Source organism: Coregonus clupeaformis, chromosome 10, assembly GCF_020615455.1.
Source record: "Coregonus clupeaformis isolate EN_2021a chromosome 10, ASM2061545v1, whole genome shotgun sequence".
Classification (NCBI taxonomy): domain Eukaryota; kingdom Metazoa; phylum Chordata; class Actinopteri; order Salmoniformes; family Salmonidae; genus Coregonus; species Coregonus clupeaformis.
Genome location: NC_059201.1, coordinates 22,644,905 through 22,658,014, shown reverse-complemented (window position 1 = coordinate 22,658,014; position 13,110 = coordinate 22,644,905). Strand labels below are relative to the sequence as shown.

The following is a 13,110-nucleotide window of genomic DNA, read 5'->3' as shown; positions in this document are numbered from 1 at the left end:
CAGTAGCCACTCCAACAGTGAATAATACACATAGGATAATGGGAACTTTTGCACTAGAAGTAATTAGGGTTGATACAGCAGCTAAATCAACTACTTTAATGGTAACTTTGGAAGGGATTAATGATAATATTAGGTCAATAGTAAATGTAGGAAGTATGACACCGACAACAACTGTTCTGAAATTAAAGGGGGTTAGCAAGAAGGACTCAGGGGTTATGTTACGGTTGGAGAGTGCTATCAATGATAGTACGAATAGGGTTAAAATAGGAGAGCAGATAATGGTAGAGAGTCAATATAGATTCATCTGAAATAGTGAAGGATACTATCATGGAGGACAGAATGAGGTCTTTGATTTTGATGACAGACAAGGAGAGGTATCTGATCAGTACCGCTCGTTAGGGAAGAGAGAAACTAAAGGGAGTGGTTTGATTCTTCTGTTGTGAAGATTAGAGATAGATGGGCAGGTTCCAGCAGCTTATTCTGTAATATCAGTGAGGAATTTTGAGGGTCCATGTCTGGTGAGAATTCCAGAACCACACATGTTAGAGACGGTCGGTCGACCTCTATCAAGTATGTGTCAATCTTATGCGTTGTCATGACTATGGTATCAGCTACAGCAATCAGTAACAGATAGAATAATGTCGTTATCAAAACATTTGTTTAAGCCTAGGGTTAGGTGTTATTAGGTTAAGTGAATTAACCTATGGGAATTGTTAAATGGGAAAGGAAAATCAGGTAACAACGGAACCCTGAAGTATTCAGGTGAAACATTGAGGGCTAAAAGTTGTTTTTGTTCTAATAAAACATATGAGGTAAAGGGTATGTTTATGGGAATATCAGATTGTGATGATTATATGATGACTTTGGATAAGCATGAACATAAGGTTAGAGATGACAAATATAATGTAATTTTTATGTACCAGGTAGTAGGAACAGCAGGACTTTGAGGGTTAAAAGATTAGCTTTTGCTTGACAATGTGACTATGGGGAATTTTAGAGATATTTTGAGGGTTTGTGGTGATAAAGTATATATTCTTACATTATGGATGGATAGGATTTTGTTACATGTCAACGTTGAAGCTTCCATATGAGGTTTTTACCATTAGAAGAGGGGTAGCACCGGACACAGAAATCTGAAGCTAGATTTGAAATTGGATGAAAAGAGACAGGCTACATGTCATAGTCTTCAAGCCTATCATTGAAGAATAAGTCTAAGGGAGAAGGGGGGACTTTATTCATGGTATGGTGTAACATTTGGGAAGATCATATTGATAAATATTAGTTATACTTTGAGTCCAGATAGTTCAGATAATATCACTGGGGTTATATATGCATTATAAGGGATGCACTTGGGAGATCTGAGAGGATTTGGTTGCAAGATCAATTAGGCCAGTAGGGGCAGTGATGGGTTACATTTTAATGGCAGCTTTGATAACACTATGTGAGGTTTGTAATTTGTTACTGACCTTTGAGAAAGCTATGATATTAAGATAGGTTGGAGAGTGCCTGGAGACAACACTCAGATGCCGGTGTTGACTGTTCCTGATCTGGAGGAAGATGGATGGACTACTGATGGATAAATATCATTTTTTTAATGAGTTGATTATTTTTCAATTTTTTTCCAATAGTAGGGTGATTTGTAGTATGATTTATGAATCAAAGGGGGGAATAGGTTTATGTGATTCATGCATCATTTATATATCATTTTTAAATTCTTAGGTGAAATTGAGGTTTAATTTGAGAATGTTGTTTTGCAAAAGATACTGTTTGGTCGTTTCTTTTCTTTTCTTCCAGAAGCATTTGGGGGAACATGTGACTCAAACAGAGACAATATGATGGGACAATATGACTGGAGGAGATGAAACAAGGAGGGTGTGGTCGATTCCATCATCAACAATCCATTGGAAGAGGAGACTACAGGGAGATGAAGTGTAGTGGACTACATTCCAGTGTCTGCAATGAAATATAGACATGTGTAATACATAATTGTGTAATAGCCTCAGGGATTAATTTTGTAGAATGATGTTTGATGTTATTGAATACATGTGAGGATCTTAGATGTTTTTGTTTATTTCGTGAATGTTTAGGGACAGAGAGGCTAGGAAGGGAGAGTTTCATTGTACGGTCCAATGGGTTGACCAGCCTTACAATGGATATTTATTGGATAGGATTTTGTTTGCAGGGGCTTACATGTGTATTTAATTGCATCATAGTTTCAAAGGCATTTACATGGGTTATGAGGTTATCTGGAGTACCGAGGTGGTTACCTGGGGCAGAGGGACCGTGAGAGAATTTTACTGTCTTGATTGATGGATGGATATCTGAAAAGATGGCTGCCGGACAGTTTTTCGCTCTTACACTCCATAGAGATTTGTTCATATTTCATAGTAATGTATTCACACTTCATAAACAGTTATTTCATAGAAAGGTATTTACACTCTAGAGGAGAATGTTTTTGGTTTAATGTTAAAGCTACTCAATAACACAAATTGTTACTAGTCATAATCCTATTCTGTTTGTTTTCGAGACGTTTAGTTTGGTCTCCGAAGGGGGAATATCGTATCTGAAGATTATGCCTTTGTTAAATGTTTTTCATGAAGAAATGGAATGTTGTTTGTGTTAGTATCAAGAGGGAATGTTTTGGGTGTGACGTCATATACAGCAGACCGGAAGTGTGTTGTAGACAGGGGAGACTGGGGATTGGCCAGAAGAGGGAGCTTCATTGTTTATAAATAGGGGGGTTAAACGAAGAAGAGAGGAAGAACGAGCAGCCATTCTGAGGCGTCGCTCCCCGGGTGTCATGTCACCTGTCATTTATGCTGTAACCTCGTGATTTTAATAAAAGCCTCTAACACGATGCAGCATAGACGGACTCTTTGTTGACAGCAATAATGGCCACCATTCACCCGATACGACATGATGCTTAAAGTTAGTGAGGGAGATAAGAGTCTCCAGCTTCAGAGACAATCACAAAAATATTGGTAATTTTGGGTAAAAATCCTCATAGAGGAATGTTAAAGTTGAATAAACAGATAATCAACGTAATCAACACATATTTCACAAAACATAAAGGTTATAAATAGTCAATTATATAATACCATCACACTACAAAAATGTAAGTTTCATGGACAATTGTCTTAATAATAATAATATTATAATATATGGCATTTAGCAGATGCTTTATAAAACGTATTACCGAAATTAACAGTCTCAATCACAGCAAGACTTTAAAAAAATCCTGAATAAGCAGAAGATAAAGAAGACATTTTCCTATTGTCATTACTGTCCATGACAATTATAACATTAATATAGAACAACATGGTCCAGAGTCTCAGAGTGGAACTCTAGTCTGTAAGACTCTACCAGGGCCTCCATAGGGCGATGTTAACTGGACTCTTCTCTTTACTGATGTTGTGTTAGGTTGGGAGAGCTGAGGTTTTTTAAGGTTTAAACAGAAGGCGCTATACATTTCGGCCCGGCTCTGACATATGTGATAGTTGGCCTCTAAACGAGTTGGACAAAGTCAGCTTGATGTCAGTATGTATCAGTTTGGTGTCAGTGATATCCTATTGACTGATGGCTGACTTGATGGCTGACTGTCCAATTGTAGTATGATAAATGGCATTGTCCATATTTTATATTGCAAATGGACACTGTCCATTTCCAATATATTTAAGCAGGGATCAGGCTAAAATTAATACTGAATGGCAAACGAACGGCATCACTATAGTCTCTAGGCCGTTCCGAGTTCAACGAGCTGCTCCACTTGACTGGAGCTCGCTCAGTCTGACCGCAGCGACCTTGCAAACCAGTAGGCTGGAATGAAGCCTGACTAGTCGTGATTTCAACATGCTTTTGACATATTGTGGCCTCTGGGTCATGCAGAGCCATGCCGTTTTTGATAGGGGTCATCGGGGGAGGTGGATGTGGACCAGCCACAGAGTTATTCTAGCTGCTTACGGCGGTTCATGTAGTTTGACACATCCGAATTTCTCCAATAGGATAACATTGGTTTACAGGTTATGCTCTTAACTCTGCTTCCGTGCATGCAATTTGCAAATACATTTTTGCCACGCATTCAGGGCCACTGGTACTCCTCCAGATATCGATATGATGAGAGTACTCGATCCCCTTCATATCTTAACAGGGAAGTGTGAACTTGCAATATATCATATGGCCAATGCCAATGTACCATATTGCAAATGGACAGCCATCAAGTCAGCCATCTCATTGCTTAAAATCATCATAAACAGTCAAAGGACAGCACATTTGAATTGTATTTGTACAGTACAGGGTCCCAGTTGTGGACCTTATTAGTCTAAGCCCTTTAACTGCATGTCCAATTCGTGATGGTAAATGCCCATTGTAATATAGGCTAATGGTCAGTGTACATTAGACATATGATATATTGCCAACATTTGCAGTATGAAATGTTGACACTGACAAGTTGGAAGTTTACATACAGTTGAAGTCGGAAGTTTATATACACTTAGTTTGGAGTCATTAAAACTTGTTTTTCAACCACTCCACAAATTTCTTGTTAACAAACTATAGTTTTGGCAAGTCAGTTAGGACATCTACTTTGTGCATGACACAAGTAATTTTTCCAACAATTGTTTACAGAAAGATTATTTCACTTATAATTCACTGTATCAAAATTCCAGTGGGTCAGAAGTTTGCATACACTAAGTTGACTGTGCCTTTAAACAGCTTGGAAAAATCCAGAAAATGATGTCATGGCTTTAGAAGCTTCTGATAGGCTAATTGACATAATTTGAGTCAATTGGAGGTGTACCTGTGGATGTATTTCAAGGCCTACCTTCAAACTCAGTGCCTCTTTGCTTGACATCATGGGAAAATTAAAAGAAATCAGCCAAGATTGTATACCTCCACAAGTCTGGTTCATCCTTGGGAGCAATTTCCAAACGCCTGAAGGTACCACGTTCATCTGTACAAACAATAGTACGCAAGTATAAACACCATGGGACCACATGGCCGTCATACCGCTCAGGAAGGAGACGAGATCTGTCTCCTAGAGATGAACGTACTTTGGTGCGAAAAGTGCAAATCAATCCCAGAACAACAGCAAAGGACCTTGTAAAGATGTATTTGGCTAAGGTGTATGTAAACTTCCGACTTCAACTGTACACTTTAGCCAAACATATTTAAACTCAGTTTTTCACAAATACTGACATTTAATCCTAGTAAAAATTCCCTGTCTTAGGTCAGTTAGGATCACCACTTTATTTTAAGAATGTAAAATGTCAGAATAATAGTAGAGAGAATGATTTATTTCAGCTTTTATTTCTTTCATCACATTCCCAGTGGGTCAGAAGTTTACATACACTCAATTAGTATTTGGTAGCATTGCCTTTAAATTGTTTAACTTGGGTCAAACGTTTTGGGTAGCCTTCCACAAGCTTCCCACAATAAGTTGGGTGAATGTTGGCCCAGTCCTCCTGACAGAGCTGGTGTAACTGAGTCAGGTTTGTAGGCCTCCTTGCTCGCACACGCTTTTTCAGTTCTGCCCACAAATGTTCTATAGGACTGAGGTCAGGGCTTTGTGATGGCCACTCCAATACCTTGATTTTCTTATCCTTAAGCCATTTTTCCACAACTTTGGAAGTATGCTTGGGGTCATTGTCCATTTGGAAGACCCATTTGCGACCAAGCTTTAACTTCCTGACTGATGTCTTGAGATGTTGCTTCAATATATCCACAAAATTTTCCTTCCTCATGATGCCATCTATTTTGTGAAGTGCACCAGTCCCTCCTGCAGCAAAGCACCCCCACAGCATGATGCTGCCACCCCCGTGCTTCACGGTTGGGATGGTGTTCTTCGGCTTGCAAGCCGACCCCTTTTTCCTCTAAACATAACGATGGTCATTATGGCCAAACAGTTCTATTTTTGTTTCATCAGACCAAAAAGTACGATCTTTGTCCCCATGTGCAGTTGCAAACGTTAGCCTGGCTTTTTTATGGCGGTTTTGGAGCAGTGGTTTCTTCCTTGCCTTTCAGGTTATGTCGATATAGGACTCGTTTTATTGTGGATATAGATACTTTTGTACCTGTTTCCTCCAGCATCTTCACAAGGTCCTTTGCTGTTGTTCTGGGATTGATTTGCACTTTTCACACCAAAGTACGTTCATCTCTAGGAGACAGCACCCGTCTCCTTCCTGAGCGGTATGACGGCTGCGTGGTCCCATGGTGTTTATACTTGCGTACTATTGTTTGTACAAATGAACGTGGTACCTTCAGGCGTTTGGAAATTGCGCCCAAGGATGAACCAGACTTGTGGAGGTATACAATCTTTTTCTTCTGAGGTCTTGGCTGATTTCTTTTGATTTTGCCATGATGTCAAGCAAAGAGGCACTGCGTTTGAAGGTAGGCCTTGAAATACATCCACAGGTACACCTCCAATTGACTCAAATAATGTCAATTAGCCTATCAGAAGCTTCTAAAGGTATGACATCATTTTCTGGAAATTTCCAAGCTGTTTGAAGGCACAGTCAACTTAGTGTATGTAAACTTCTGACCCACTGGAATTGTGATACAGTGAATTATAAGTGAAATAACCTGTCTGTAAACAATTGTTGGAAAAATTACTTGTGTCATGCACAAAGTAGATGTCCTAACCGTCTTGCCAAAACTATAGTTTGTTAACAAGAAATTTGTGGAGTGGTTGAAAAACGAGTTTTAATGACTCCAACCAAAGTGTATGTAAACTTCCGACTTCAACTGTATATCATATGTCCAGTATATTTAAGCAGTGATTTACTATCACCAAATTGACAGGCTGAAATCAACACCAAGGAGCGAGAGAGAGGAACCACTATCACTGCTAGGCCGTCCCGAGTTCAACAAGCCAGACAATCGGGCCTTTCAGCAATGTAGCAGCATGTCCAATTTGTGACGGTAAATTCCCATTGTAATATATTGCTAATGGACAGTGTCCATTACACATATAATATATTGCCAGTGTCAACATGTTATACTGCAATTCATCAGAGAAAATGACTTTACCCAAGTCCTCAGCAGTCCAATCCCTGTACCTTTTGCAGAATATCAGTCTGTCCCTGATGTTTTTCCTGGAGAGAAGTGGCTTCTTTGCTGCCCTTCTTGACACCAGGCCATCCTCCAAAAGTCTTCGCCTCACTGTGCGTGCAGATGCACTCACACCTGCCTGCTGCCATTCCTGAGCAAGCTCTGCACTGGTGGTGCCCCGATCCTGCAGCTGAATCAACTTTAGGAGATGGTCCTGGTGCTTGCTGGACTTTTTTGGGCGCCCTGACGCCTTCTTCACAACAATTGAACCTCTCTCCTTGAAGTTCTTGATGATCCGATAAATGGTTGATTTAGGTGCAATCTTACTAGCAGCAATATCCTTGCCTGTGAAGCCCTCTTTGTGCAAAGCAATGATGACGGCACGTTTCCTTGCAGGTAAACATGGTTAACAGAGGAAGAACAATGATTTCAAGCACCACCCTCCTTTTAAAACTTCCAGTCTGTTATTCTAACTCAATCAGCATGACAGAGTGATCTCCAGCCTTGTCAACACTCTCACCTGTGTTAACGAGAGAATCACTGACATGATGGCAGCTGGTCCTTTTGTGGCAGGGCTGAAATGCAGTGGAAATGTTTTTTGGGGATTAAGTTCATTTTCATGGCAAAGAGGGACTTTGCAATTAATTGCAATTCATCTGATCACTCTTTACATTTAGATTTGAGTCATTTAGCAGACGCTCTTATCCAGAGCAGCATACATTTTTCATACTGGCCCCCCATGGGAAACGAATACACAACCCTGGCGTTGCAAGCGCAATGCTCTACCAACTGAGCTACTGGGGACTCTTCATGACATCCTGGAGTATATGCACATTGCCATCATCAAAACTGAGCAGCAGACTTTGTGAAAATTAGTATTTGTGTCATTCTCAAAACTTTTTACCACGACTGTAAATAGGCGTACAGAGGCCCATTATCAGCAACCATCAGTCCTGTGTTCCAATGGCACGTTGTGTTTGCTAATCCAAGTTTATCATTTTAAAAGGCTAATTGATCATTAGAAAACCCTTCTGCAATTATCTTAGCACAGCTGAAAACTGTTGTGCTTATTAAAGAAGCAATAAAACTGGCCTTCTTGAGACTAGCTGAGTATCTGGAGCATCAGCAATTGTGGGTTCGATTACAGGATCAAAATGGCCAGAAACAAATAACTTTCTTCTGAAACTCGTCCGTCTATTCTTGTTCTGAGAAATGAAGGCTATTCCATGCGAGAAATTGCCAAGAAACTGAAGATCTCGTACAACGCTGTGTACTACTCCCTTCACAGAACAGCGCAAACTGGCTCTAACCAGAATAGAAAGAGGAGTGGGAGGCCCCGGTGCACAACTGAGCAAGAGGACAAATACATTAGAGTGTCTAGTTTGAGAAACAGACGCCTCACAGGTCCTCAACTGGCAGCTTCATTAAATAGTACCCGCAAAACACCAGTCTCAACGTCAACAGTGAAGAGGCGACTCCGGGATGCTGACCTTCTAGGCAGAGTTGCAAAGAAAAAGCCATATCTCAGACTGGCCAATAAAAATAAAAGATTAAGATGGGCATATGTCTAATGTACACTGTCCGTTTCCAATATATTTAAGCAGTGATTTACCATTACCAAATTGACAGGCTGAAATCAACACCAACGACCAAAGGAAAGAAACAACTAGCTCTGCTAGTCTGTCCCGAGTTCAACAAGTCCCAAAAATTGGGCGTTTCAGCAATGTAACAGCATGTTCAATTCGTGATGGTAAATGCCCTTTGTAATATATTGCTAATCGAAAGTGTCCATTACACATACAATGTATTGCCTGTGACAACATGTTATACTGCATTGGATAGTGTCCATTGTCAATATATTTTAATAGGGATTTCCAGTCACGTAAAGGACAGGTTGAAACATTCTGAATTGGTTAGGCGATATCGCAGTGCTAGAACATAGCAGTTCAGTCGGAACGTTGATTCACTACTTTGAAATGAAAATTCTGACTTCCTATGATCAAACATGTCAAATAAACCTTCTAGGCTGATTCGGGACTTAACATACTGATACAGTGCATTCGGAAAGTATTCAGACCCCTTGACTTTTTCCACATTGTGTTACATTACAGCCTTATTCTAAAATGGATTAAATTGTTTTTTCCCCCCCACATCAATCTACACACAATACCCCATAATGACAAAGCAAAAACATTTTTTTGTGTGTGTTTGCAACTGTATTTAAAAAAAGAAACTTATGGACAAAATTGCATGAAAAAAATATATCCATATGTCTCTTTAGTAATGGATAATTGACAAACAATTCGAAACATTTCAAAAAACAGTTTCAAATGTACTTTATGTGATGGTTTTGAAATGTGTCATTTCACCCTTGAGTTGTGACATGCTGTCAAGTTGGCATGTGGTTTCTGATAGTAGAGCATACGCGCCATCTATAGGATTATTGGTTCATTACACATCCATTAGGCATATGCCATATGCCATGTGTTTTGGAAGATCTGCCGTCCAAATTGGTGCTACTTGCTTTTGTGTATATGGTTTGTCCAATGGCAATAAGTTGCCATTCATTTTTGTCCATAAAACATATGGTTTCCCTTACCTCCTCTGAGCTCCACAGCACAGCTGGCTCCATGCTGGCTCCATGCCTCAGTCACACACCCTCCTTTCTCGGGAGCTGGAAGCCACAGGGACACACTGCTTCTCCAACTTCTGTATGCAGCCTGCTGAGCCCTGAGACACTAGGAGGAGGGGTTTGAATGGAAATGCTGGTGTTCCCAACACATTCCAAATACATTCCTCAATGCTCTTTCAGCCATCGATTGTTATCCTCAATAGCCTTTTTTATATTGAATTTCTTAGATGGCTCACTTAATTTATCCTTTGACAGTGAGCATGCAAATACTTTATTTTTTAAATCACTTAGATTAGTGATTTGTAAACATTTCTTGTCACTGTTTCATAGTTACATTCCAAATTATATGATGAAAATTAGCCAGCTGATGAAAACTGGCACTTTTCCAGTAATGTTGATTAATGTGTACTGTCCCTGTAAAAGCAAAAACGAAACCTTTCCACTGTACACTGTATTAGTTGTAAATTAGATTGCCGCCACTGTTTTGAATGCCGTGGTGAATGTGACCCTTGTTCCAACAACATTCACCTCTAGTAAAAATGTTTGTGTTAGTCTATTTCTTCATTGAGAAATATTGTACTCATGAGCTTTATTCCCAAGGGCTTATTGGGAACTGCTTGTGTAGAGATGAATAAGCATTTAACAAGGCACACTTCTATTGTTTATTTGAAGCTCTCTCAATGGGAAAAGTGTGGGAAAGCTCTGGAGAGCAGAGTAACAGTACAGTGTCATTAGCATCATCAGTCCCACTAGCACCTTTGAGTCTCAGTGGAGGAATAGGCACATTTCAGGAAGCCTGAAAACTGAGGTTATGTTTTAGACATGATAGATACGTTTATAAAGCAGTACAATTATTGAAAAAGAAAAGGAATATTCTCTGAATCATCTGAACAGCTAAACATCTAAAATATGTTTAATGTTTTGGCAGTTATAATAGGGGAAATCAAGAAATCGGATATATTGAGTTATTAAATTAGATTAATTAGGCAATACGAGCAGGTATTTGAACCCATTCAAAGTGCTTTACATTGGATTGAATTTGTACTATGTCAGAGCAGTTATATGTATCTACTATTCAACAATCCAAAATTATTAGGAAACACTATGTTTTATTGGAAACTATTTGAGTCAATCTCACACATGTAAATTGTGATGATGAGTGTGTGCTCTGTCAATGTAATTGATCCCAACATCCGGCAGCAGATCTGGGGGTCACCACTTTCCCAGATTCACACAGTGCTCTGTGAGTCACTCTCCATCACCCCCCACCCCTCCACCTGTTGCCCTGAGACATGACCATTGTCCCCCAGCAATAAGAACACTGAGCATGTGGCAGCTCCACATTCCTCATTGTCCTCCCAAGCTCACCCATTGGCTACAGACTGTGAGAGCCCAAGACCCACACATTCATATGAAGATTTGGTACTATATTGAAGAGAGATGAAGCCAGTAGAAATCAGATTCTCTCTACACAAAGACCTCTACAGCACAGAGATCCAGCCATGGCATCTTAAATCACTTCAACAATGATCTACTCTAAGGAGCACCTGACTCTAACCAACAAGGTAAATTGAGATTCAAATTCAAGGATATGAATTTAATTTGACTGATTGTTTATGTGTTTCATTAATGTCATATATCAGAATAATGTTATTAATGACTCTCCTCTTCTTGCAGCTAAGAAGCCAGTGGTGAAATTACACAGAGATCGTATCAACGGCAGCATTGAGCAGCTCAAGTCTTTCCTGGGTCCAGAGATCCTCAATCAGCAGCCTGAAGCTGGAGAAAGCTGACATCCTGGAGTTGACAGTTTGCTTCCTGAGAGGACAGCAACAGTATCAACCAGTGAGTTCGTCCTCCTGCTCAGCACCTGTCAATCAGGGTTACTCCAGGTGTGTCCAAGAGATTGTGCACTTCCTGTCCAAGTATGTGAAGACAGAGTCCCAAAAAAGACTGCTGAGCCACTTCCAGAGCCTGCAGCCATCCTCTGATAAGAACCGGAGGGAGAGTGACCTGCCTCAGCTCAGCTCCCCAACCCAGCACAGTATCAGCAAAGACAAGAGTCCTGCAGACTTAAGCTCCACTCTCAGACAAACACAATGGACCATATTGGTCTGAAATTAATGGACAGTAATGAGAATAGGAAGAGACATAATCTTCTGCTTGTGCAAAAAATGTCAAAGTTCTGATTTGATTGTGTTTATAATTTTTTCATGAATATGTGAAAAAGCCTTCCTAATGAAAGTTCATATTGATATTATCATCACTTTTCATTCAATATGAGTATCATGTAAAGTTATTCTTATTATGTAAGAGGAAATTCCTCCATCTGCTAAGAAAGGTTTATATTCTTGACTGTTCATTATAATGTATTTATTACCCACATTGGGTGAGATAGCAAAGAATGTTTACATTATTGAATTATGCAACAATATCCTTCTGTGAAGGAATTTCAGGAAATATATTATTGTTTATGACTTAAAAATCTTTAATTGATTTGCTGGATATCCACGCCTGTTTTTGTGATGCAATACCAATTTGTGTCTGTTTGTATTACATATATTGAGATATATAACCGATGTCTGCTTTGTTTTTAAAGCTGCATTTGTCCATGTTTCTTCTATGAATATTTCATATAACCCACACTCTATGATGAGTGCCTGTGTGTCTTGAAGCTGTTTCCTAGCAATTGTAGCGATGTTTAGTCACAAAGTTTAAGTTCTTAACAATTACTAGTTAAGAAACTTATTCTCTATATGAAAATAAAAACAATCATGAAATGTGTCTGATTGTTTATGGTTTATTAAAATCCTATACTTTGCATTAGAGTCTAAGTACAGGTCATTTGACATCCTAAAATATTAGATCCTAGGAAAGACAGATACAATGGTTTATGTCATCAAGATTGTCCAATATTTAAGTCATATTCTGTGTGAATGAATTTAGATGAGCGTTTAGAGGTACGAGACATGTATCACTAATACCTCTGAATGTACTATCAATTTATGATTATCAATTTTTAGAAGCAAATACAGTAAAGGCGCCTGCATACTAGGTAGGTTCAGTTTGCTCCTAGCAGAATTCGGCTAGGCGAAGCGAACATCGGTGGCTCACACTCTCTTAAAAGACCTTTGTTTGAACAACGAGAAAAAAGCGGCAATATTACTCTTTGTCTGTCATGACTTCCTCCGAAGCTACCTCCTCTCCTTGTTCGGGCAGGCTTCGGCGTTCGTCGTCACCGGCCTTCTAGCCACTGCCGCTCCATATCTCATCATTCCATTTGTTTTGTCTTGTCTATGTAATACCTTGCTAAAACCAAGTATAGAGTTTATTTGTTATAATTCATTGGTATTAGATTTAAAAGGTGATCGAATAGCTCCTGATTTGTAATGTCATTAATGCATTTCTTTTGAAGCAATGTTTAAAAAAAATGT

The 13,110-nt window shown here is 39.4% G+C and overlaps 1 pseudogene; it reads left to right on the top strand.

The window, feature by feature from the left end:
- The first annotated feature begins 10,831 nt into the window (after window positions 1-10,831).
- On the top strand, window positions 10,832-12,380 carry LOC121574632 (annotated as a pseudogene).
- The last annotated feature ends 730 nt before the right edge of the window (window positions 12,381-13,110 follow it).